Genomic DNA, 26,939 nt, shown 5'->3' on the forward strand with positions numbered 1-26,939 from the left:
GGCCAAGGGCTCGACCTCGGCCTACTTGGTGAAGTAATCCACCGCGACCACTGCATACTTAACCCTTCCCCTTCCAACTGGCATGGGTTCAATAAGATTGATTCCCCACATGGAGAATGGCTAGGGGCTGGTCATAGTTATCAGTTGGTAGGAAGGAGCTCGTGGTATGTTCGCGAACCGCTAGCACTTGTCACACTTTTTCACAAAATTGAAAGTATCCTCTTAGAGTAGGGGTCAATAATACCCTTGACAAACAACTTTTTTAGTGAGGGATTGTGCGACAGTGTGATTATCGCAGATCCCTTCATGTATCTCCCTTATGATATAGTCTGCTTTCTCATCGATAACACATTGGAGGAGAGGGGCGCTAAACCCTCGCTTGCACAATTAATGTCCTATAAGTGTGTAACGAGCAGCTTTAGTTCGCATGGTTCTTGCCTCGATCTTGTCATTGGACAAGGTTCCATCTCGGAGATACTGAATGATTGGGGTCATCCAAGAAACTGACTCCGTCACATTCACGGTCTGCTCAGGCGAGCTGATACTAGGAATCTCTATGAACTGAACAGGAATACTTTCTAGCATATCTGAGTCTAGCGACGAGGCTATCTTTGCCAAGGCATCCGCTATAGAATTACTGTCTCTAGGGATCTGCGTGATCGTGAAGTGCTTGAATAGATCGAGCGCGACCTTAGCTTTCTTCAGATAACTGATCATGTTTTCTTCCTTGGCCTGATATTCTCCCAAGATCTGGTTAACAACCAGCATGGAGTCGCTGTGAATGTTGATCGTGGTTGATCCCATCTCTTTTGCCAATCGTAGACCAGCGAGCAGAGCTTCATACTTAGCCTCGTTGTTGGTCCCTTTGAACCCAAATCGAAGAATGTCGTGGATGCGAGTCCCTTCGGGACTAAGGAGGAGAAAGCCTACCCCGGTCCTTTTCCTATTCGAGGATCCATCGACATAGAGGCTTTAGGTCGATAGATTCTGAATTGTTTCCTAGGTGACTTCGCTGGCTTGTTGCTCGAATTCCTTAACCGGTTGATATGAAATTCCAAAATGAAATTGGCAATAGCCTGCCCTTTAATGGTTGCTTTTGGTCTATACTGCAGATCAAACTGACTTAGTTCCATAGCCCATTTGAACAACTTACCCGAAGCCTCTGATTTCTGAAGGACTTTTTGAGCGGGTAGTTGGTCAATACATGGATTGTGTGGGCGTAGAAATAAGGTCGTAACTTCTTGGAGGCAATCAGCAGGGCATATGCTAATCGCTCTATTTTTGGATACCGCATTTTGGCGTCCAGTAGACATTTGCTCGCGTAATATACTGGCCAGTGGACCCTGTCTTCTTCCTGGATTAGAGCTGCACTGACTACATATTGAGAGACGGATAGATACAGAAGAAGAATTCTTGAGGAAGAGGCTTGGACAGAAGAAGTGGCTTTCCGAGGTGTTCTTTAATGCTTTGGAAAGCCTATTCGCACTCGAGAGTCCATTCAAACTTTTTGTTGGCCCTGAGTATATTAAAGAATGGCAAGCAGCGATCTGTTACCTTTGATATGAAGCGACTGAGCGCCACTATTCACCCATTGAGACTCTGAACCTGTTTTCAGTTGGTCGGACTTTTCATATCAATGAGAGCTTGGATCTTTTCGGGGTTGATTTCTACTTCCCTCTAGTTAACCATATACCCCAAGAATTTTCCCAAGGATACTCTAAACGAACACTTGAGAGGATTGAACTTCATTCTGTACCTCCGGAGTATACCGAACATCTCAGTGAGATGCACTATGTGATCTGAAGCGACATGCGATTTGACCAGCATGTCATCAACATAGACTTTCATTGATTTTTCAATCTGCTCGAAAAACATTCGGTTAACCAGTCGTTGATAAGTCACCCTAGCTTTCTTTAGGCCGAAGGGCATAACCTTGTAGCAATACAACCCTTGATCTATAACAAATGAGGTATGCTCTTTGTTCGACGCGTACATCAGAATTTGATTGTATCCTGAGTAGGCGTCCACAAAACTTAGCAGCTCGTGCCTGGAGGTGGCATCAACGAGCTGGTCGATTCTCGGCAAGGGAAAGCTATCCTTCGGACAGGCTTTGTTGAGATCGGTGAAGTCAACGCAGTTCCGCCATTTATCGTTAGGCTTTTTTACCAAGACCAGGTTAGCAACCCAACTCAGGTAGAGTGCTTCCCTGATGGATCCGTTTAGGAGGAGATTATCTACCTCAATTTTCAAGGCAGCATATCACTCCGGATCTATCGTTCTTCTCTTCTAGCGGACCGGCCTGACCTCACTATCGATATTCAGGGCATGATATATGATATTTGGGCTAATCCCAACCATTTCGGCATGAGTCCATGCGAACACATCGATATTTTCCCTGAGGAAGCTGGTTAGGTCGCTGGCGAGATGGGGGTTGAGATTACTTCCAATTCTCAACACTTGGCTCGGCTCACTCTGATCGATCGATACTTCAGATAGGTCCTCAACCGGTCCATTGCAAGGGCATTCCTGGATACAAGGATCCATGTTATCCTCAGCTGGGCCAGGCTGTGGCTCCATCCTGCTGATTATCATTGCCTGTTCAAGGATGCCGATTAGAGTACCTTTTCCTTTACACGCCATCTGCACTGCCCTTACATAGCAGTCGCAAGATACGCGTTGAGATCCGCTTATTTTCCCTATCCCCGTTGGGGTGGGAAACTTCATCTTTAGATGGTAGATTAAGGTGACTGCTTTGAAGTTTCTTAGTAAAGCTCGTCCTAGGATGTCATTGAAAGCAGATGGACAATCCACTACTAGGAACTCAGTCATTTTGGTCATTTCGTCGGTATCACCCAACGTGACCGGGAGCAAGATCATTCCTTTGGGGATCAAGTGATCCCTGGTGAAACCATACAGAGGGATGAAGGTAGGCTTTAAATCGGCCACATCTAGTTTCATCCTTTCAAAAGCTCATTGGAACAAGATGTTCACGGCACTTCCATTGTCTACCAACATTTTGTGGACTTCACACTGCCCTATTTCAAGCGTGATGATGAGAGCATCGTCATGGGGATGGTGCAATTGTTCTGCGTCTTTCTCAAAAAAGGTGATTTCCTCTTCTCTGCGAACCTTCGTTGGTCGTGGCGTCGTGCTCATCACAATTATGGGGTCATGACAGGCTGTGTAAGCATACCTTTCATAAGCACCTCGTGAATTTCCTACGAGGTGTGGTCCCCCAAAGATGATTCCTACACTGTAGAGACATTTGCGACCACGAAGCTTCTTTCCTAGTTCCTTTTGATTTTTCTCCCCGAACGGGAGCAGAGTCATCGACATACTCTTTGAACTGCCCTTGCTTAATGAAGTCCTCAATTGCTTGCTTGAGGGCCCAACACTTATCGGTGTGGTGCCCATTATCCCGATGGAAGTGACAAAATTTTTTATTGTTTCTGGTTGAAGAGGGATTTTTCATGGGCTCGGGCTCTCCGAGCAAACCGGCCTCCTCTGACTTATCCAGAATAGCCGATACTGAGGCATTCAGATAGGTGTATTGACTCTTGTCGCGACCGCAACGAGGAACTGGGGTGTAGGATTTCTTGGGCTCGTATTGCTGTTTCTTTCATTTTCGTTGATTGTCATTAGCCCATCTACGATCAGCCCTCCTGTTCTCCCCCCGGTTGGGAGCACGGCCTGAAAGACCGGGGTCATGGTGGTTAAGCGTAGCCACAGAGTTTTCAATACGGAGGTACTTTTTCGTAAGATTGTAGAAGCGGGTGAGGGAAACATCGTCCTCAGACTGTAGCTCCTTCCACAAGTCTGTCTGTGGGTGAACTCCCGCGAAAATGAGAGTCTGAACAGACTCTTCGGGAGTGTGAGCTACTTTGTGGAGCTCCCTGTGGAACCTGTCAATATAAGATTGGAGGGGCTCATCCCTCTCTTGCCTTATGTTGCTCAAGTAGCTTAAAGGCATTAAAAACTTCCTGTTTGTCTAGAAATGTCTCAAAAATGTCGAGCTCATTTGAGACCATGAGCTTACTGATCCTACTAGGAGCGACCTGAACCATCGCTTGGCATGAGAGGTAAGGGTTATCGCCAAGCAATGACATTTTGCCAAGTTAGAGACTTGGTGGAGGTCCATGAGGTCGTTGAACTCGTACAGATGATCTTGCGGATTGGAATCCCATAATATGCTTGCATATCGGGCATTCTGAATCTTGATGGGAGGGGAGCAACTAACACTGCCGGAGAAAAGGGAGACACCTCTGCGACTTGCCCTTGCTCATTTCGCTGAGCCTTAAGCTGATCCACAGTTCACTGTAGCTCCTCAATCTGAGGCAACGGAGCTATTTGGGGATCACTTTCCGCAACGTGGATTCGACCCTCACAGTTGCGATTGAGGAAAGACCACAAGTTGGATTCCTCCTTGCCTCGGTCGGCAGTTTCGGTCAATCTTGACACATGTTGGCTGGAGCCGTGTGATGGCATTGAGTGGTTCGGGGAACCTTCCCGACCTCCGCGGTGGTATGAACCCACGGGCGGTGGGAATCCCCCGCACGACGACGATCAAAGTCGTCATTTTGGCGATAATGGGAATCTCCTTGCCTTGCACTTTTGTGGGATTGCTCGTGCAACGTGACACGGGACAGCTCAGGCCACGACATGTCACCGAGTCGCAATGCCATGGGTATTCTACCCGGGGGATGATCGGTGTTCACTGGTCCCTCAGAGCCTTTGGGTTTGCTGTGCGCCACTTGCTTTCCCTTTCTTTGACATGCTGCAGTGCCCGCGGTATGGGCTTTTGCCCTTTTTCACGCTTTTGCACGACATGTAGGCGTTTTTGGCGGTGGCACCGCCTTATTTGATTCGGGTGGCATGACCTGATCCAATCGGTCTAGCCTTTGGCTGACCGTTTGAAGAGTATTGTTGAACCTCTCTATGTAACTCATGACGGTTGGATCAAGCCATGAGCTTGAAGGGATATCCCCCATGATATTTTGTTAGGTTGGGGGCACATCAGGAGAAGTGTCCTCCTGTGCCTAAGGGATCTCTTCATTGTCATAATTGGTTCGCTCAGATTTGAAACTGCGAGCCATTTGCTGTAGTGGGACTGATTAGTAAGAGATTCTCCTGATGAAGAACAAGTACTAAATCAGGCCCTCCTTCTAGCGCCAAACTGTTGATGCTCGATTTTGACACCAACTACTCGCACGTGAGAAATGCTAAATGGGCTTAGAAGTCACACGTGATATGGAGATATTTAATTTAGTAAAGAGTGATGAACAATGTTTAAAGTGGTTCGAATGCTCAAAGGCGAATCCTACATCCACCGATATTGTATTAATGAGAGTAAGGCCAGGTCGCGTTTAGCGAGCTGAGCTACAACCTGGAGAATACAAGAGGGAGGGGGAGAGAGAGAGAGAGAGAGAAAATGTTATTCTAGAGTGAAATTAGTCAATCCCGCAAATGAGGGAGAAATTATCTATTTATAGTGGGATGAATCAAGGTAATGATTACTAAATCCGCGAGTGGAGTGGATGCCGTGTAAATCCTTCTCTACGTTCCATTGCTCACCTGCTTGAGTGATTTTCTCAACTTGTGTAGGGATGGACACGTGGACCATTTCCAACCATTCGCCAACCTGGCGCTCACCCACTGCACTGGCAGGAGCATGCCACTCACGTTATCACGCGACGTGGCCGCATCTGAGTAGTCGTGGAACCTTCTTAAGTTCTAACCACCCCATGCTAACAAGACTCTACGTCAACCCTACTTTTTCAGGGATAACACATATAATAACCAAAAATAATAATTTGAAATATCCTTTTCCAAAACTTCTCATTCTAAAATCAGGATTTCTATCACGTTAATTATAATGAAAATCAAATACACTCAGATTATTAAAAAGTTAAAAAAAAAAAAAAAAAAAAAAATTGGATTCCATATGATGGTGATTGTGTGGTGGCTGAAAAAATAAAAAAATGACCGGAAGTGGACTGATTTAGGGCTGCCAAGTGCAAACACAACCACTCTAGGCCGGTGGCCAGGCTTCGGCGCTGCCACCAGCAAGCCGCCGGTTTATCATGCCAATTACATAATTTCCTAATTAACATGTGAAATTAACTCATTTTATTGATGCGGTGAAACATTACATGCATTTAACTTTATGTTTTCTAAAATAATTTGAACATGATAATGATCAATTTAAAAGAGAATATAAATTGGATGCGTTAATATTTTGATGAATGCATCTAACATCTTCTTATTTCCAATCCATTTATAAGATGATTTCCCCGACAGAATTACTTCAGATCACGACTGCGCAAGTAACTCAAATTATGGCAAGCAAAAAACTTTAGAGCAAATAAACTAAACTGGAAGATTTTAGAATAATCAAGCTCAGTGATAGGACAATTGGCTTCAAATTACATAAGGAGAAAGAATAATAAATAAAGTATGTTTTATAGTTTAGATTAACTACAAAACCTTCATTTCTTACTTTACATGGACATTAATGACGATACAAAAAGCAATATCTAAAACACAAACTTGCAACCATCTTCATCTATCGAATACTTATAAAATGACAAGACTTCTGAGAGTAACAAGAGTTGAACAGTCTCAAAACTATACCTATAATACGGAATTACATATGTACATAAGCTAATTTATATGCATGACGGTGTAGTAACGTTTCACCCCTTCTCCTCCCCTCAAGCAATGAATGACCAAGTTGAACCTCCAGAAATATATATATGTTTATAAAGGATACTCCTGGCTTTAGGGTTTGTTTACACTTCATGATAATTTGCAAATGATGGTTTTTATGAGGGAGAGATTAGAGGTTCTTGTTGTGTTCCTTCTTCTAATGCATTGGCAACATTCTTTGATGGCTTGGCGTTTCTGTAGATTGCGTAGAGTACTAGCTGGGCTGTTCCCAGTACAAACCCTGCGCCACTTGGTACCTGCATCATATTATATAATTAACCACACATTAATAAATTGGATGGACCCTGGGACGTGTGATTAAAGATTTCAGTTCTCAGATATCATCGCTTTCTGCGTTTTTCCCAGACAAACTGCAAGTGGATCAAAATCAGTTGAACAAGTTGACAAGTTGCGACGGATATTGTTATGCAAGTTGACAAGTTGTTATGCATTTGTTATGCAAGTTGATAAGTTGTTATCCATTAGTTATGCAAGTTGACAAGTTGTTATCCATTCTACTTGTATCAACGTAAATAAATCCAATGGTTAAGAGTAAAAACTCTGTATTATAGATTAAGCGGCTGAGATTCCAGAGAACTGGGACAGTACCTGACTTGCTTTCTCTATAAATTGTAGACGTAAAAGACAGACTGTTATGTGAACAAAAAAAAAGAGAAATATAATGATTATTTTAAAGTTCGCTCTCATTCTCTGTTTTTGAGTCTTTATACTCTGTTTTTGTCTTAGTATTTTCATACTTTTCCTAGGTCCACTCTTGGAATTCTCTTAGCTTCATCACACACTTGTATATGTTAGGATTGTGTTAGGACCATACAATAAAAAGAAAAATCTCCTAGATATCAGTGGACAAAAATAGAATTGACCTACCCCAAGAAAAATATCACCAAGCAGCAAGGCATAGAAAGCCCAGATCCCACCGTTCAAAAATAGGAAAAATGAGAGGAAAAATGGCATGTATTCCACACTCTCGGTAGTCACCACTGTTTTCTGCAATCACACAAACAGACATATATGCCTCACCAAATCAGTAGTAAATATAAATGAATCTTTTGGCCTGAATGTAAATCAATTTATTGAACGAATTGATAGTTGCTTTAGATTAGAGCTTAGGCCCCCCAAGTGCCCAAGACAGCCCAAGTGATGTATGGCAGCTATTTAGCTGTCCAAAGTAAGTGACAAAATGACCAGTAACGAATTGATTACTCCTTAATCTTTATCTCTAAGAAAATAAAATAAAACAAAAATCTGAATGAATATCATGAAGCAAAATATAAAGACGATTGAAGTGTATTACCATGGCAGAAAGAGGCGATGCATACATAATAACATTGACGCCTGCACAAATGAAGCCTAACGCATCAATACGTAACTCTCCTTGCAAAGCTAACCGAGTAAAGAGAATCGCTGTTGCCAAAAAACCCACATCCAGTATCACAAGAGCGGCTGTTTTGCACTGGAATTACCAAAAGATAATTTAGGGAGTAATTTCATGCGAGTTTCTTTCTGATATTGAACTGAAGATAAACATTAATATTATAAGTGCGAACCCTGATCTGTTTTGATGGAGCGTAGATGAGGAATAAAGTAACATAGATAGCTTCAACTAGAATGCCAAAACCGTTAATAGTGGCTACAAGATATTCTCCAGGTTTTGTGATGCCATAATAAGTCCATAGCGAAGCATTCAACAATGTGCAAATATAAGGAAGGCTCTCAAAGTTCTCAGTTGATTTGTGCTTTATTATTTGCCAAAATGTTCCACTGCATCCACAGATCATGCACTTTTATCATCATCAAATTAAACTCCGAATTAACAGATATATATAGATCATATAACAGAAGCTTAATTAGAATTTAAGAGCTTACGCTGGAGAAAGTAACACCAGCACTGCAATAACATTGCCTGCAACATATATGACCATGCATATTTTCTCAGCACATATATCTATACAGAAAATCGTACAAAGATAGAAATTGCTTATGCTCACCCATGACTCCAGTATAAAAGCTTAAGTCTTCCATATTTAGGAAAAACTAAAGCAGAAGATATTTGTTTTATCTGGAGATTGGATGTTGAAATATCTTGTGAGAGGGAAGAGGAAAGAGGAAAGAGCGGTAATAAAGTTTGTTTTGGTTTGAGTATTTCTTGTATATCATACTCCTAGCTTATTTATTAGCCACAGAAACTTGTAATTTAATGGTATTAAATTCCATTCTAGCATGAATAATATCTATCTAAAATAGAGGGGTATATAGAGCGATTTCATCAGTTGGTCGGTGGCTGGTGAAACACCATCATCACATCTCCAATGTTTTCAAAGTCATCTTTTTTGCAAGTTGACTGTGATTTTTGTTTGGAATCAGCAACAGATAATCATCCCACTTTATACTATTACTACAAAGATGGCCCCATTAATCTCTCTCATAGTTTTAGTCCCCAGCTTTATTATCATATATGGCATGGGTCCTCTCTAATTTGTGCACAAAAGAGCTCCAATTTTTGCTTATCAGTTGCTCTTTTCTTAGGTTGACAGCAAAAAGGACAATAGTTATGAGAGCTAAAACAAGCAAATGTATTATTACCTTTAAAAATACCTAAAGAAACTAATTTTTTGAGATGTCAGGCCATTTGCTAAACATCTTTGCAACAATTTATTATCTCAAACATTATTTGGCTCCTCCAGAACTATATAATACATCACCGGAGTTGGGAAGAGATCATGCAAGGAACAAAGATCGAACCAATGCCCACCACGACGAGCTAGTAAGGCTTATAATTGATTTGGTTTGTTCCACCGCCGCACTCTGCAAAAGTCAGTGCAAAATGAAGCTAAGACGAGTTATTAAGTAAAGCTATGGAACAAAATTTGAGTACAAGTAAATATTCTCTGGGTGTTAAATCTGGTGGTCCACTTTGTGACATGCAGCAAGCACAGCCAGGACCAGGAGATGAAAGGAGTCATGGGTCCCCAATTAAATCATTTATTTACCTAACGGAAACAAATGGATATCATAGTAGCCTTTCAAATGAACTAAAGGTCTGAGTGGTTAGCATTGAAAATGCTTTTCTCGAAGATTAGGCTGGCTTAACAGGGTCCATCAGATGATCCTGGTCCATGACATGATGATGAAAGCATAAACTGACCATTTCATAGCTTCATTAGAGGAGAAGCTAAGCCCACAGGGGCAATAGAATAGGAGTCTGTGATCCTCTTAAATTTTTAGTATGAATGACATGAAAACTAAAGGATTTACAGAATACCCACCAGAGGAGCCCCCTTTGATGCTCTTTCAGCCAAGAAGGCACAAGGCTTGAAAAATTCTCCATACAGCTTTGACCATTCCTCCAATCTTGAATATATGTATTTGGATCCTATATAGTCCGCCCAAAACATGATTCCTCCCCTGATAAAAATATATAACAGCATATTATTAAACCCAGTATTCTAAAGAGTTCAGAAAGGAAACACCTAAATAACAAAAAAAAAAAAAAAAAATACAAACCTGTAAGGTGGAAAGCCCATACCCATAACAGCAGCAACATCAAGGTCAGCAGCTTTAACTGCAATACCTTCGGCAAAAGACTTGACAGGCCTCATTAACCACGGGGAAGAATATCATCTCCACAATGTCCTTCTCTGATAATTTAGAAAACTGTATACCGAGTTGATCCCATAACATGTGAGTGCAAGATAAATTTATACCCCAAGTAGAGAAATAGAGAGAAGGGATTAGAGAGTTTGACCTTTGGGTCAATGGCAACACTAGAAACACTCCGAGCCTTCTCAATGTATTTCTTTAATTCAGGATCTGGTCTAGCTTTGCCTTTATCATCATACAAGTAGAATCCTTTGCGGGTGGCTTCTCCTAAAATAAGTGCATATTAAATACAAAACACTTAACAAGAAATTCTACCCAGAAGTAAAACGAATCTTGGTTAGAGGCAAGTTTCTAACTACATTGGGTTTAACAAAACTCAACCTGCTCTCTTATCCTCTTGCATGATTGGAATAATCATTGATCTATAGGTTCTTTCGGGAAAATTCTCAACAAGTTGCATGCCGGTTGCAATTACCACTTCAAAACCAACAAGGTCTGCCAATCTGCATAAACAAATGAAACACATAAAGCCCATTCAACGTGACATCAAACTTATAAAAACCAACAGTGAGAACACGGTTACCAAATCATATTTTGCAAATTAATAAGATACCTGAAAGGACCCATTGGCATTCCAAATTTGGTAATTTCTCTATCAATCAGATAAGGATCTGTTCCACGTTCAACAAGTCCAGATCCGTGCCAGAGAAGAAAATAAATAATCATCAATACACAACCAAGCCAAGCAACCGCTGCCGTCGTCAACCCAGCCGCGAAAGAACTCGCCGTCACTGACCTGCCATCGACGACACCGACTGGCCACTTCTGAGAAGAGACGCCGCTGCCGGTATCCCAAACCAATCTGATCCTGCTGCCGATTACTGCACCAATCTGCTGCCATCTTCCGATCAACGCTAGTTGTCCACTGCTGAGAAGAGACGCAAGTGAGAGAAGTTTGTGTTAAAAAATAAATAAAAAAAGGGAGTTTGTGGTTTAAAAAGAGATTAAGAGTTATAAAAAAAAAAAAAGACAAAACAAAATGTGTGGTAAAAATCTATGGAGAAACCCGCTTCTAAAACAAAATGTGTGGTAAAAATCTACGTAGAATCCCGCTTTTAAATTTTCTAAATTTGGCTGAAACTTCAGCCATGGTAGCTCAGAATGAGACCCACTCAGCCAAACAACAACGAGAAAAGAAGTTATATTGCTGCTATTGTGAAAAGCAAGAAGATGTCATAAAATCTTTCACCATTTGTAACTGCTGTCGGGAATGGTAAGTCTTTAAATATGTGTACATCTGTTTTATAATAGTGTATAGATAATTGATTCTGGTGCTACCAATCATATGACATTTGATTCTAGACATGTTTCTAATCTTACAACATTTTCACAAAAATTTGTTTCAACTACTAATAGTGAGTCCACCCAGGTCATTGGGAAAGGATCATTAACTCTCAAAAATACTTTACACTTAGATTCTGTGTTACTTGTTTCATCCCTGAATTTTAACTTGTTGTAAGTCTCCAAAATAACCAAAGCGTTATCTTGTGTGATGATTTGTTTACCTGAATTTTGTGAGTTTAAAAGCATTTAATCAAAGCAGACGATTTGTTGTGGTGTTAAAAGGGGGCTGTTGTATTACTTGGATTTAGAGTCACAAAATTCTACCATGTTAAAACAAACTTTGACAGTAGATTACTCAAAAAGGGATAAATAGAAATCTGACATCTAGTTATGGCATCGGTGCCTTGGACATGCTTCGTTTGATTACTTAAAGAAACTTTTTCCAAGTTTGTTTGAAAAAAATGATATCAGCAACTTCCACTGTGATGTTTGTGAACTATCAAAAAGTCATCGAGTCGCATTTCCAACAACATTCAATAAAAGTCCAAATCCTTTTATGCTTATACATTCAGATGTCTAGGGGCCATCACAAGTTGCTACTTTAGGTGGATCCCGTTGGTTTAGTACTTTTATTGATGACTGTACAAAGATGACTTGGGTATGTCTAATGAAATCTAAAGGGGAGATTAATTTGCTCTTTTAAAGATTTCACAAAATGGTTCATACGTAGTATAATGCACATGTTCAGGTCCTTCGAAGTGACAATGGAGGAGAACATCAAAGTTCGCATTTTCAACAGTACTTGGCAACACATGGTATCAGAGCGTAGGTTCAATTGAGCTGAGCGCTTGACCAGCGGGTAAGGAGTTAGAGCCGATAACTATCTCCAATAAAAGACATGACCTAACATAGGGACTTGATCATGAGGGAGAGTGTTAGAGTCCTATACCGATTAGGCACGCTCAAGCCTACTGGTTTATAAAAGAGGATAATCTTCCCATTTAACAAGATCTTATTAAATAAGGAGTCAAACCCACATCAAATTCTATCCGTTCCAAATTTGGTAATTTCCCTATCAATCAATAAGGATCTGTTCCACGTTCAACAAGCCAAAAAATAGCTTGTGTGTAAGGGAAGACCATCCTGTTGACAACAAAGCCTGTGCAATTACCAACTACAACTGAAGTCTTCTTTATCTTTTTACCAATATCGAGCAAGTCCACAATCACTTGTGGAGAAGTCTTATTGGTACGGACGATTTCCAAGAGTGGCATGACATGAGCCGGACTGCATCAAAAGCACAAGTCAACTGTTGAGCCAAGATAGAGGCTGAAAAGCAACGACAATTTTACACAAAATACTACTTGAAGAAATGGACTCCAACAATCTGATCCTGGGACTTGGTGCGCTCACCGATCAAATTCAAGTCAATTGTGGAGGTGTTACTTGCAAGTATGCAATGCGATGGAAAATATTTTTCAAGATCAGAAAAAATTTGTTGCCTCAAAGAAACATTTTCAATAACAGCCTGTTTCAAAGCATCAAGAACAAATTGATGAAGTAAACAGTCAAACTTTAGGATGACAAACAAATACTAAAGTAAATCAGCATGCATACTGCAGTACCTCAATGACCATATGGTCCATATCAACATCTTTGAATCTCTCATAGTCCAAAGCACCCTTAAGGAGAAGCATGGTGTTGTCAAACTTTTCCCGAGTCATTTTTCCTTTTTTGAGACGGTTTTGCTGGCTTGAAAAATAAATACAACCAAAAAAAAAAAAAAAAAAAAATGTGAATTACCCTATATAACAGTAATGTACAAGTTAAAGCATGGCCTTGTTCCCACCTCTGACTCTGTTGATCCCAGCCTCCAAGAACTTCTCATTTACTTCTTTCAAAACCACAATATAATCACTAAGAATCAATGCAGTTGCTATTCCAGAGCCCATTAATCCTTCACCAAGAATTGCAACCTTATTCACTTGTCGTGGCATCAAACCAAGATCAGTTACCCCAGGAACCTGTCAGATGGTAAGAGCCGTTTGATGTAGAAGTTAGAAGATTAAGGCATCAATAGTCAGTATTAATGTACTGTAAAGACTGAAATAAGATTCAAATTGATAGTAACAACGACAACTCTTACGCTAGTACACATGGTTGACCAATTTAACTAATAATCACTGTTGTTGAAGCTTTTGAAGATTGCAAATGTAAAATAATCCAAGCATCAAAAGTCATGCATAATCACTTTGAAGTCATGACTTTCAAGTTCATTTCGAATCATATAACACAAAATGCCGATCAATATATCTAAATGTAAACCAGTCAGTTTTTTATCCATCATGGTTGAGCTTGAAGTTAGGCATGCCGATGAACTATGAAAACAGAAAGCACAATGAATATCAACACTAATTCAGAATTTTCCAAGATCTATTCAAGAATATTTGGAGGATTATGACACAGCGAGTTAGCATGATAAAACAAGGCTAACACTTGGCTACACCTTTAGAACTGATAACAAGTCTCAATCACGAAACTTAAGCCTTAAAATCTGAGGTAAATCTGAATAACTCAATGAATAACATCCAAAACGAAAAATAAGTTTATATAGAGTGACAACCAACCCTAATAAGATTCCTAATAACAAAAGGAAACAAAAGCTAAATTAATTAAAACTATAGAAAACCTAAAATAAAATAGGAAAAAACACGCAAATAACTAAAATAGCCCCAAAATATGCCAAAATGGTGGATTTTGACCTTAAAAATGACCTCCAATTGGTTAAAGCAATTCTTCACATCGACGGGCTTAAAATAAGCTTTCCAACGGTATCTTATGGGCCCCGTAATTCTTCCCAGATAAAAAGTTATAGTCGTTTGAATGAGACAGACTCATTTAAGACCTTTAGACTTTACGTATAGACTTTTGATTTTCAGCCCGCACCATAAATTCATCCGCCAGACATTCTACGTCAGTTCAACACTAATATTTAATTTGTCTACACCCTACAACTTCCATATTTACTTCCATTCTTGAGGAACCTAAGTGTTATTAGGAAAATGAATACCTAAATTAATTTAATGAATTTATCATGATTGAGCGAGCCAATATTAAGTGGTTTTTCAAATCATATTAACCTACATCAAGACCAATCTGACCTACTATATTATGTTAATTATGAGAATAAGAGTCAAAATACAAATGTTAAGTCCTCCAACAGAGCACAACTTTATTGCTGGAACTTATAATAACATATACAGATGAAGGAAAAACAATTCTGGTAGTAAAATTTCATTCAAACCTTTGAGGTTGCACGTTGAGCAAAGAAGATATGAACCAAACTTTTGCTGGTGTCAGATTTTGCAAGTAAGTCAAAAACTTCAGCTTCATGCCAAAATAAATCTATTGTCACAAAATCGCATGCTAATAGCAACGGGAAGGAAGCAGAAAATTTTTGGAGTGGATTAGGACCTTCAAGAGTCCAACCCGAGGACCAGAAACCACACCCTCTTCAACAGCATTGATGCACACTATTGGATGTTCGAGATTTGGAGCCTGCTTCCTGGCCTGAGTCCTTGCAAACTTGAATATTTTCCTTGCCTTACCGAGGGGCTCTAACTTATTAGTCCTGTAAAGAGTAGAAACCCATGGTTTTCTATTCTCGAAGATATCCGGGGCCCATCAATGTGCAATGCTTATCAACTGGTCAGGTGCAACGAAGACATCTACAAGACCAAAATCATAAGCTTCATCCCCTTTAACTAGTTTCGAAGTCTATTTGGGTGCAGGAAAGATAAAAAGATGTTAATTGAAAAGCATAGAGCAACTACATCAAAGCACACCAAACTTAAATTCTACCAAGAAAAAGAACTAGCAACACATATATACCAACATCATTTCAAGGGACTTCTTAATACCAACAAGGCGTGGAAGTCGCTGTGTTCCTGAGACAATTCAGTGGCTTTTGAGTGATAATATAAAGGAATCCATTGATTGCTAAACAACATCAACATGTCACATTCAATATTATGTCATCGTATCAGAACTTTAAACTTTGCCTCAACCTCTAATCCTCCACCCAAGGCAAATCCCTCAATGGCAGCAAATGAAGGTTTTCTTGCAGATGGAAAACAAAGCACCGGTTAAATAGTTGACATAGGGAAGTACAATTTAGCAGAGAATTAACAAAACTAAAAAAGCAAAGTACATACCCTCTACAGTGTCAGTTAAAACATCTATTGACATAGCTTCAACCAGCATCTCCTCCGCGAAGACATACAGAAACGTTATTGAAGGAGCTCAACTGATGTATAAACCAAAAGAAAAAGACATGCGAAACGGAAAACATACGAATTCCTCTTGGAGCTCCGGGGAAACTTGAAATGTCAAAGCCACCACAAAACTTACCCTTGGCTCCTACTCTAATAACATTAGATGTTAGCTTCGTATCACATTCATCTACAATGATACACAAACACTAGACGCCAGTTTTATTATAAGCTACATTATCTCCACTCATCCACTCACTTACCCTTAAAAACAGTTGCCTTCACATTAACAACAATTGCCTTCACATCATCTGTGCGTAAGGCTTGGTCATAATTCTCTTTCAGGCTCCTTATAACTGGGTAGAAGAGAGAGATGACTTAGATATTTTTTCCACATTTATAAGGAATACAATGTTCATTCTAATCAATCCCATGGATTACATTAGAAGCACTTCAAACAGTAAAGTAAAGTTCACAATTCCAATCTACGACCAAACAGTTTAATAATTCAACCAAAAAAAAAAAAAATCCCCAGGACACATGCTTCTGTCGATTTAAGTTTTCGAAGGAAAGTTAGTACACCATAATCAAGCTAACTTCTACTGATCTCTATGTAATGCCCACAAATGTATTAACTAGAATCTAATATTAAATTCACATTGGACCCTCTTTTTTAGTGTATGCCCTAGGAACCAATCGTGTTATTGGTTTCAGGAAATTATATCTTGTAAATATATTATGAATAAAAGAAAGTATTCTTATTTCACATGTTGATTTTCTGCTTCATTTATATTATATTATATTTAATATTGCATGTAAAATGTCCGAATGACACGGATCTTCAGAATATCAAATCATCAAAGAATTCCCTACACAAGTAATGTTAATTGGGCAATAACATTGCATAGTAGGCATGTTGAATGTCTCCATTGAATATCATGTGATGGTATTAGTGTAGGTGATTATAAGAGGTATGTCACTAAGGCATTAGCATTGATAAACGGTTAGTGAACTGTTTATCGAATACAACCGATTATGATAAATCACATGAATATGGTCAATGATGCATCGTAGGATCGTGCTAGTGTACCACTGATTCTTAGACCTGAGACATCACAGTTGGATTCAACATATGATGCATATGGTTCATGTGGTGTATAAGCACGAGACTAGTCATGTCTTGTGTAATAAGCCGGTTTGGTCATATATTATTCATGTGCGAGGATAAGTGATGGTCAAGATGGGATCCGTTAACTCAAAATAGTCCAATCTCGAGTTCCCAGATGAATATCAATAAACATTGGAAAAAATAAATCTCTGGCCAGAGTATAATGAATGTTAGATGAAAAGTAGTTTCATGTTGACGAGTTCCATTGTATCCATTGACAATTCAATTAAAGATTAAGTTAAAGGTTTTGACATACTATGAACCATTCTTAATCGGGATTAGATAACAGAGGGATTTGACTACATGGTACATACAATCAGAATAGGTTCATTGGAGTTTACACTTCATTGTGGTTTAGGGGTTATGAAACATTGCTAGAGTCTACCATAATTAGTGGGAGTTTCGAATATAAAGAATTATAACGAAACATATCAAAATCAAATATTGGGCCCACGACTAGATCACAGTGAACCAAAATGGTCACACATAAAACCAAGCTTAAGGAGAGAGAGTAATACATATCATTAATTAGATTAATGATGTTCAGATGTAAACGGTTGCATCCGAATTAATGTATTGATGAGAAATGATTATCCATGAATAGTTAGCACTAACCAAGGGTAATAATGATTTATTAAATATTATTATTGAGTTGGATTCAATGATGGGGGCAAAAGTGCATTGGTTTTATTCTAAAAGGTTAGAATATTTAATGGAATTAAAATTTGGTCTAATTATGAATTAACCATAAAACCAAGGACTTGACATAAATGTTTATTCTCAAGTTAATTTTAAATTATTTGAGATTTTCCCAAAACAATTTAAAATTACACTTTGTGCCCATAGTATATAAATTAAGTTTTATACCATTTTGGTTAAAAAATTGAATCAATTAAAACAAAATCACTCTCTCATTTTCTCTCTCACTCTCTCAGCTCTCTCTTCCTTGACTTGTGTGGATCATATTTTGAGGTTCTTCAAGTTCACTTAAAGAACTAAGATTCTAAGAAAGAAGATTCAAGTGTTGAATAGCAAAGGAGTAGGTAATATTCCATCCTTACCTTGAAATTTTTTGGGCTTATGTGTTATGTTTGTGTTCTACCTTGCATCCATCATCTTGTTCATCCATGTTACACCATTTCCATGTCCAAAATGCATGAATCCCAACACTCTTTTCTCTACGTTGATGATCCACACTCCAACTATTCTCAGTTCGACTACTGATACTATTAAACCAAATCATCAGCAACACTACTCTGCTTGACTTTGCGAGAAAAGAAAATGACGTTTAGTTTCAATGGAATTGTCAGAAACTTATTGTTATAAAACCTGCCACATCAGTACCAAACTTTTGCCATTCTAAGGCTTTTTGAAGAACAAGCTTGTCATATCAGATCACAACAAAAAGAACACATTAAAATATAATGAACCCTTTCCTAAGAATTTTCCTAGTGCGTATTGAACCATAATAGCACTTACTACTATATAAAGTTTTTGTGAATTATTTGACTTTTATACCTCATCACCCCCTACCATCTCACTACCCCTTCACCACAGAAAGCCACCAAAAACCCAAAATTGATGGAGAACTGCTGGAGATATTGAAATGGAAGAATTACGAAACCAAATAAGAGAATTACAAGAACAACTTGCAAGATAAGGAGCCACAGGAGACCAAGATCGAGATGAAGAATCTATTTGGGGAAAAATCTTCATCTCAAGATGAATCACCTAGGTTCCGTCCAAGGGATCGAGCAAGTGAATTGAGGATTTCAAGTTTCACAGTAGACATTCCTAGGTTTGAGAGAATTGGTTGCAATTAAATTGAAGAAGTATGAATCTATATGGTGGGAGAATTTGAAACGGTAGTGAGAAAGAGAAGGTCACCAGAAGATAAGATCATGGTGATTCATCTTCATCTCAAGATGAATCACCTAGGTTCCGTCCAAGGGATCGAGCAAGTGAATTGAGGATTTCAAGTTTCACAGTAGACATTCCTAGGTTTGAGAGAATTGGTTGCAATTAAATTGAAGAAGTATGAATCTATATGGTGGGAGAATTTGAAACGGTAGTGAGAAAGAGAAGGTCACCAGAAGATAAGATCATGGGAGAAGATGCGTCGAGAACACAAACATAAGTTTCTTCCAGCACATTATCGGCAAGACATTTTTCTTCAATTTCATAATTTAAAATAAACAACAATGTCAATGGAAGAGTATATGATGAAGTTTGAACAACTTCTTCTAAAGTGTGATATCCATGAACTTGAAGAGCAAATTATCACTCGTTATCTGGGAGGTCTTAAAGTGGATATTGTAGATGTTGTACAATTACAACTATGTTGGAGTTAGATTGATGTTATCCAACTGACGATTAAGGTTGAAAGCAGCATGCACGAAATAACATTATAAATTTCACTAGATTGCAAGAGACTACAACAAGCCATGGGAAACAAAGCTCAGCACCCCTTTCAAATCCTAACGTAAACACTTTCAAGCCTCCTTATAAAAATTATAAAGAGGGTGTTCTAGTTGTACTCCTAATGTCACTTCAAGAAAATGTTTTAAGTGCCAAGGTTTTGGGCATATCACATTTTCTTAATAAGATTGGATATTCGTTTAATAAGATTGGATATTCGTTTAATTGTTTGTTTACCTAGAATCGGCATTCAACATCTGTCCATTGCTTGGACTGTTGTGGATATTGCAGTGAAGGCGTAGCTATAGTACTAGAATTGTAAGTGCCAATTACCTCCTTGATTCATCATCTCATTAACAACTTAATTTTAATTCATTGTAAAAAATTATATAACAGAGCCAAAACCCTAAATACGAAACTAAACAACTCTTAACCTTCCAAAATAAAACTAATTAAAATAAAATAAAAAAACCCTTCAAAATCGAGTAACTTCAGTTGAAAGATCTTGGGATCAAAAGATTATAAAATCAATGAAAATAATTGAGAAAAAAAATTGATGAATGTAGGTGTAAAAGCATAACTTCAATTCGAAGGATCTAAGTCTTATATAAAAGAGTCGTTGGAGGCTGTTTCAAGAAGTTGGATATGCTTGGTTGTTATACTTCCATAAAGTTAATTGTATATCAATGTGAAGAAGCTTTTGGGGTTTTTTGTGATTATAAGGACGGTGTGAGAGGACACGTGTTTTTATGTTGTATTGAAATGAATGTTTTTGTAGTTATTGGCTTTTCCTTTGCTGAATTGAATGAAATATGTTTTTAACTGATGACTTTCCAACAAATTCAAGAAAATGTTTCAAGTGCCAAGGTTTTAGCCATATCGCTTCCGATATGTCCAATTTTTTTTTTTTTTTTTTTAAATGACATTAGGAGTACGACTAGAACACCCTCTTTATAATTTCTATAAGGAGGCTTGAAAGAGTTTACTTTAGGATTTGAAAAGGGTGCTGAGCTTTGTTTCCCATGGCTTGTTGTAGTCTTCCGCTGTCTAGTGGAATTTATAATGTTCTTTCATGCATGCTGCTTCTCAATCTTAATCGCCAATTGGATAACATAAATCAGACTCCAATATGATTGTAATTGTATGACATCTGCAATCTCCACGTTAAGACCTCGCAGATAACCAGTGATAGTTTGCTCTTTAGGTTCATGGATATCGCATTTCAGAAGAAGTTGCTCAAACTCCATTGTATACTCTTCTACTAACATGGTTTTTTCTCTTAAATTATGAAATTTAAGAAAAATGTCGTGCTGATAATGTGCTAGAAGAAACTTACATTTGCGTTCTCAACACATCTTCTCCTATGATCTGATCTTCTGATGACCTTCTCTTTCTCGTTGCCATTTCAAATTCTCCCACCATATAGATGCATACTTCTTCAATTTTATTGCAACCAACTTTACATGCTTCTCATCAAGAATGTCTTGCAGCTCAAAAATTCTTTCTATAGTGTATAACCATTCAATAAAATCATCTAGTTGAAGTCTTCCCTCAAACTCAAGAATGTCGACTTTCAAACTTTAAATCCCCAATTCATTAGCTCGACCCCTTGGACAGAACCTAGGTGATTCATCTTGAGATGAAGGGCCTTCCCCAAGTGGATTGGTGCCCTTACCGTCAATGTTGGAGCTGTTACCGATTTCTTCATCCGGATCTATGTCTCATATGGCTCCTTGTCTTGCAAGTTGTTCTTGTAATTCTCTTATTTGGTTTCAAAATTCCTCCATTTCAATATCTCGAGCAATTCTCCGATGATTTTGTGGTTTTGGTTGCATTTTGTGGTGAAGGGGTAGTGAGATGGTAGGGGTGATGAGGTATAAAGTCAAATAATTCACAGAACCTTTGTATAGTAGTAAGTGCCACTGTGGTTCAATACGCACTAAAAAATTCCCAAGAAAGTGAAGGAGTCACAAGCGATCCCACTTAAGACCCACTTTCCTTGGATTCCCATTGTCTTGTTGACAAAATTTTCTTAGACATGCATATGAATTAAATAGCTACTCACTGTCCTAAACTAAAGTTTTGTAAACTAATGACTACGCAAAGGAAAACTAAAATAATGGCTACTTGAAAATAAAAGTGAGGAGGAGGAAAAATACCCGAAGAAGAAACTAAAGCTTTGATATCAAGCTGACGCCGAGACGTTGCGAGAAACCCAATCTTGGCAAGGTTGGAAACCCCACTATTGATGACAATCATGGTGAGATTAGAATAAACCCCACTATAGCGAGATTAGCCAAAAAGGCGACCTTTGTTGGCTAAGTCAAGGATAACTATAATCTCAAAAGAGGAAGAGAAGCAAATGTTTTACTCAAAACTATATTTATTAATATTTTTAGGATGATCATGTGGGACAAAAACAAAAGTCAAACATAATATAATAATTTTTTTTTTTTTTCTCTTTTCTTCTTTGCTTTTCCATCAGTATCACATTCATCTACAATGCTAGACAAATGTTTTCAATATAAGTTGTATTATCTCCACTCATCTGTATGTAATTGATCTATCAGACACAATGGAAAAACAAAAATTCAATCGGTAGATCAATTACATTTCTTTGCCAAGATCCGAGTATAGATTATACCGTTTACATGTTTATAAACAAAAATCTATATAAAGTAAATCCATTCAAGGATTAGAATACTTACGTACGTTTGGAGGAACCTTCGAACATCTCTGATTTTCGGAATGGAACACAGTTTCACGGTTACTATTCACGGTTGCTGTTAATTGTTACTGTTCACGATTACTATTAATTGTTACTGTTCATGGTTACTATTCACGTGATTTTTCACCAATTGATCCAAAGTCGTATCACACTCATGAAAGTCCACCTGAAGATAATCCGCAAAACCTTTGATTATTTTGCTAGAACAATCAAGGGCTTCAAGAGTCAAGAAAGAAGAACAATAAAAGTTTTCTTCTTGAGAGAGAGAGAGAGAGAGAGATAGGGTGGCTAGGGTTTTAATTGAATGAATAATTCTTTTATGTTTTAATTTTTAATTGCACTTATATAGTGCAACAATTAAAACCCTATTCCACTTAGGAATAGCCATGGGCTCCAACCCTACTTCACCCTTGCAACCAAACACACTCTTTATGGTATTTTAATTAATTATTATTATTATTATAATTAAAATCAATTAATATATAATAATATATTAACATTCAATTAATAATAATAATTCATTTAAATATAATCTCACTAATTTTAATATTAAATACAGGCAACAACCTCAACAAATTTAATTGCACTGTGAGATTACCAAAATACCCTTTTGTCCTGAAAGACGAAAATACCTTTCTCACAAATTGATTCTTAAATTATCTTCTAAATATGTGACCCGTAGGCTCTTTATCATATCGGCAGTGAGTAGTACCACGATTAACATCAATTAATCGTCTTACTAAACACAAACCAAGATTGACCCTAGCAAGGCATCATGGCCACCCGATGTGCAATCAAATCATTTCATCAATTGTTATCTCATCGAGACTGAGGTACAAAAATAGTGTCAACCTCAGATATCCTAGACATGTTTGTATTCAGTTACTGGACCAATGACAGAAATATTAAATTGGATTGAGCATCAACTCAATCCCACTGTGGCCACATATTTAGTGTCATTGTCATTTATTGAATTACCTAGTGAGATAACTTCTCCCGTACCCAGGAGTGATGAATCATTTGTCGATCCACCATAATCTCGATACACTTCTCAATGTAGTCAATCACTACCATATTGATAGCTCTGAATAGAACTACGTTAGGCTAGTGTCAAACTATACCAATCGGTGCACAAGGCGCTCCGGTGATCCCAAGTCTAAGGATCACATGCACTTCCATCTGTTATAGGATTTATTCCATAGACACTAGGGTTACCATCCATATGGAATCCTCTAGTAGGTCTGTCCAGTGAACTTGCCTCTAGCAAGCACCCATGCGTTGCACTAGGTTGTCAGCAAACAACCTTGGCAAGTGAGATCAGTCACTGTCTTTTGGTAGGGTCGTTCAACACTATGATGGTCTTACCGTATTATCTGTGTCCTTGGTCAAAATAATACTGAGGCTACGGACGTTTCTAGAATGGTCATCATATGTGATCCTAGGGTTCTCACTATCAAGATTTGAAACACTTGATACCCTCGTCATGGTTCTACCATCCTAAGGACATATATCATTATATACATGATATAAAAGAATATGTCTTTTTATTGATAAATAAACATTTATTACATAATCAATTTTACAATAATTGATTGGCTCTATGGCACCTACTCTAACATCATTGACTGATTTACCGATAACAACAATTTCCCTTACTTCAATTCTGTGTAAGGCCTCGTCATAATTCTCTTTCAGGCTTCTTATCACTAGGGAGAGGTGAAAGATGAGTTAGACAATTTACCACATTTTTTAGGAATGTTACAATGTTCATTCAAAAATATAAATAAAACATTCTTACAGCAATGACTTTGAAAAGCCTATCTGAAATAGACAAAGAATTAGGGTACATGATACCATTCCAAATGAGATTCAATTATAATCAATCTCCTGGATTAACATTAGAAGCTTTTCAAACAGTAAAGTTCACAATCACTCTACGACCAAACAGTTAAAAAAGAAAAAAAAAACTGTTGATGCGTGATTTTAACACCAACGACCTCACACATGCAAAGTGCTAAGCAAGTCTTAGAAATTACACGTGTTTAATATAAGATTTAGGTTAAGGTTTTAGTTGCATGCAAAGACTGAATAATAAATGAGACAGTGAGAATTTGTATAGTGGTTCGGATGCTTAAAGCAATTTGTACATCCACTGTTTTCTTTTATATAAGTGTTCTTGGTTATTAGCCAAGTTAGAGATCGTGAACTATGAACATAATTACATGAGCTTGGTGTTCAGAGAGAATATTATGTTAGTATCTTTCCCTTAGGTTGTCTTTGCTATTTATTTTGTTTAAGTCAAAGATCCTGATTTGTTGAGGGGGAGTCCCTTATTTATAGCCGCTGGATTCAAGGTAATGATTACAAGTCTGTAAGTGGGTAGGTGTCGTGCAAGTCTTTCATTGTATTCCATTGGTTGATAACTTAGAAAATATCCTTAAATTATATGGGGCTTGGACAAGTGTGCAGACCGCATTCATTCACAGACAAAACTTGAGCCTCCTGAGTTGGTGATAGCCGTATTCTCTCTGTCTTAGGGGCGACGTGGCAGATTCTGGGTGGCGCAAAGCTTTCATGAACTCTGATTAGTGCTCGTTGATGTAAGCTTACATCAGCCCTGATTTTTTTAGGCATAACAATAACAAATGCTTCTATCAATACAAGTTTTCAAACGAAAGATAGCATGTGCAGGTAACAATTTAATCAAGCTGACTTCTATTTATCTCTATGTAATCCCCACAAGTGGATTTATGAAAAAAATCATTACAAACGTTATAACTTCGTATGATTACATCACTCAACCAGAGTCTAATACTAAATTCAACATTGCACCCTCTTTTCTCTAAGCTAATAATTGACACTCCAACTCTTCTCAATTCCACCATTGCTATACTATTAAACCAAATCATTATCAACCCCACTCCGCTTGGCTTTGCAAGCCAAAAAGAAAAAGTTTAGTTTCAATGAAATGTACAAAACTTATTGTTAAAACAACAGCCACGTTATCACCAAACTTTTGCTATTTAAAAACAAGCTTGTAACATCATGTAACAGCCAAATTAATAAACCCATGAGACAAAACATCAAATTTAGTTCAACTGGAAAATGGGTTCAAAGTGATACAAGCAAAATAAATTTTTCATATAATAATAATAAAACTGATAAAAAAACATAAGTTAGAAATAGTGAATAAAATTAAAAAAAAATTAAAAAATTAAAAGTAAGTACCCTCATGAGAGAGAGAATTGACAGGAGGATTGATGATGGTGACCATGAGAGCAACTCCATCAGCTCCAACCTCTATCCTTGTTCTTCTCTTACCCATCTGGCTTTTCTCTTTGCTATAAATTTTACACTCCTTTTATGGAATTTCTGTAGTAAGTGTTTATGTTAGCTGCAACGAGATTGAGAAGCCTCAAGCCTTATTCCGGTGAACTGTACATGTACGAGTTTGTTTGTTAAGGGAGACGCTGGCTTTGAAGGAATCTCTCTAATCTCCCTTTGAACAAATCTCTGTAATCTCCCTTTCCTGTATCTCTCTTTCGACTGTAAAAAATTAGCTAAATGAAGTTTGATGCAATGAAGTTTGATGAAATGAACACATGATAGCCTTTGTTATTCACACGGTACCCGGAAAATGAGGAGAAAACGTTTGTATTTGCGGGAAGAAATGGCTGAGGAATGCAGACGTTGAGACGAGGAACAGACGGCAACAATGAAGCAGGGACGATGAATTTTGGCGCTGGTTTTCTTTCGCTTTAGCTCTTGTAATTGGAGAAGCGTATTGGAGAAGCTAATATAAACAAAAAAAAAAAACAATTTATTACTGAAACGCGAAAAATTTTTTTTTAAAAATTTTTTAATAACATTATGGACGGGCGTCCATAAGTAATGGACGCCCGTCCATTCATTATGGATGCCCGTCCATTCATTATGGACGGCCGTCCATAAGGGTTGGACGGCCGTCCTTTACAAAAGGGACAGCCGTCCATAATGAATGGACGGGCGTCCATTAAGTATGGATGCCCATCCACAATTAATGGATGGCCGTCCATAATGAATGGACGACCGTCTATGGTTAAAAATTAATTAAATTAATTTTTTTTACGAATTACTTTTAGACGGGCGTCCATTACTTACGGACGCCCGTCCACAATAAAAGGACGGCCGTCCAAAATTTATGGATGGCCGTCCATAATGGAAATTTTATTTTTTTTTCATATTTGGGTGAAGGACGGGCGTCCATTATTTGTGGACGCCCATCCAAAATTAATGGACGGCCGTCCATAGTGGATGGACGGCCGTCCCTAAGCTTTTACAAATTTTTTTATTTTATTTTAATAGGGACGGGCGTCCATATTATATGGACGGCCGTCCCTCGCATATGGACGGCCGTCCATAGTGGATGGACGGCCGTCCCTAAGCTTTTACAAATTTTTTTATTTTATTTTAATAGGGACGGACGTCCATATTATATGGACGGCCGTCCTTCACATATGGACGCCCGTCCATATTTGTGGACGGGCATCCAAAATGGATGGACGGCCATCCATAATGGATGGACGGCCGTCCCTAAACTTTTACAAACTTTTTTATTTTATTTTAATAGGGACGGGCGTCCATATCATATGGACGGCTGTCCCTGGCATATGGACGCCCGTCCATATTTGATGGACGGGCGTCC

The 26,939-nt window shown here is 38.2% G+C and overlaps 1 pseudogene; it reads right to left on the reverse strand.

Annotated features, from left to right (window-relative positions):
* Positions 1-8,324: 8,324 nt before the first annotated feature.
* On the reverse strand, positions 8,325-26,388 carry LOC116114716 (annotated as a pseudogene).
* Positions 26,389-26,939: the final 551 nt, after the last annotated feature.

This window comes from Pistacia vera, unplaced genomic scaffold (assembly GCF_008641045.1).
Source record: "Pistacia vera cultivar Batoury unplaced genomic scaffold, PisVer_v2 Contig720, whole genome shotgun sequence".
NCBI lineage: Eukaryota > Viridiplantae > Streptophyta > Magnoliopsida > Sapindales > Anacardiaceae > Pistacia > Pistacia vera.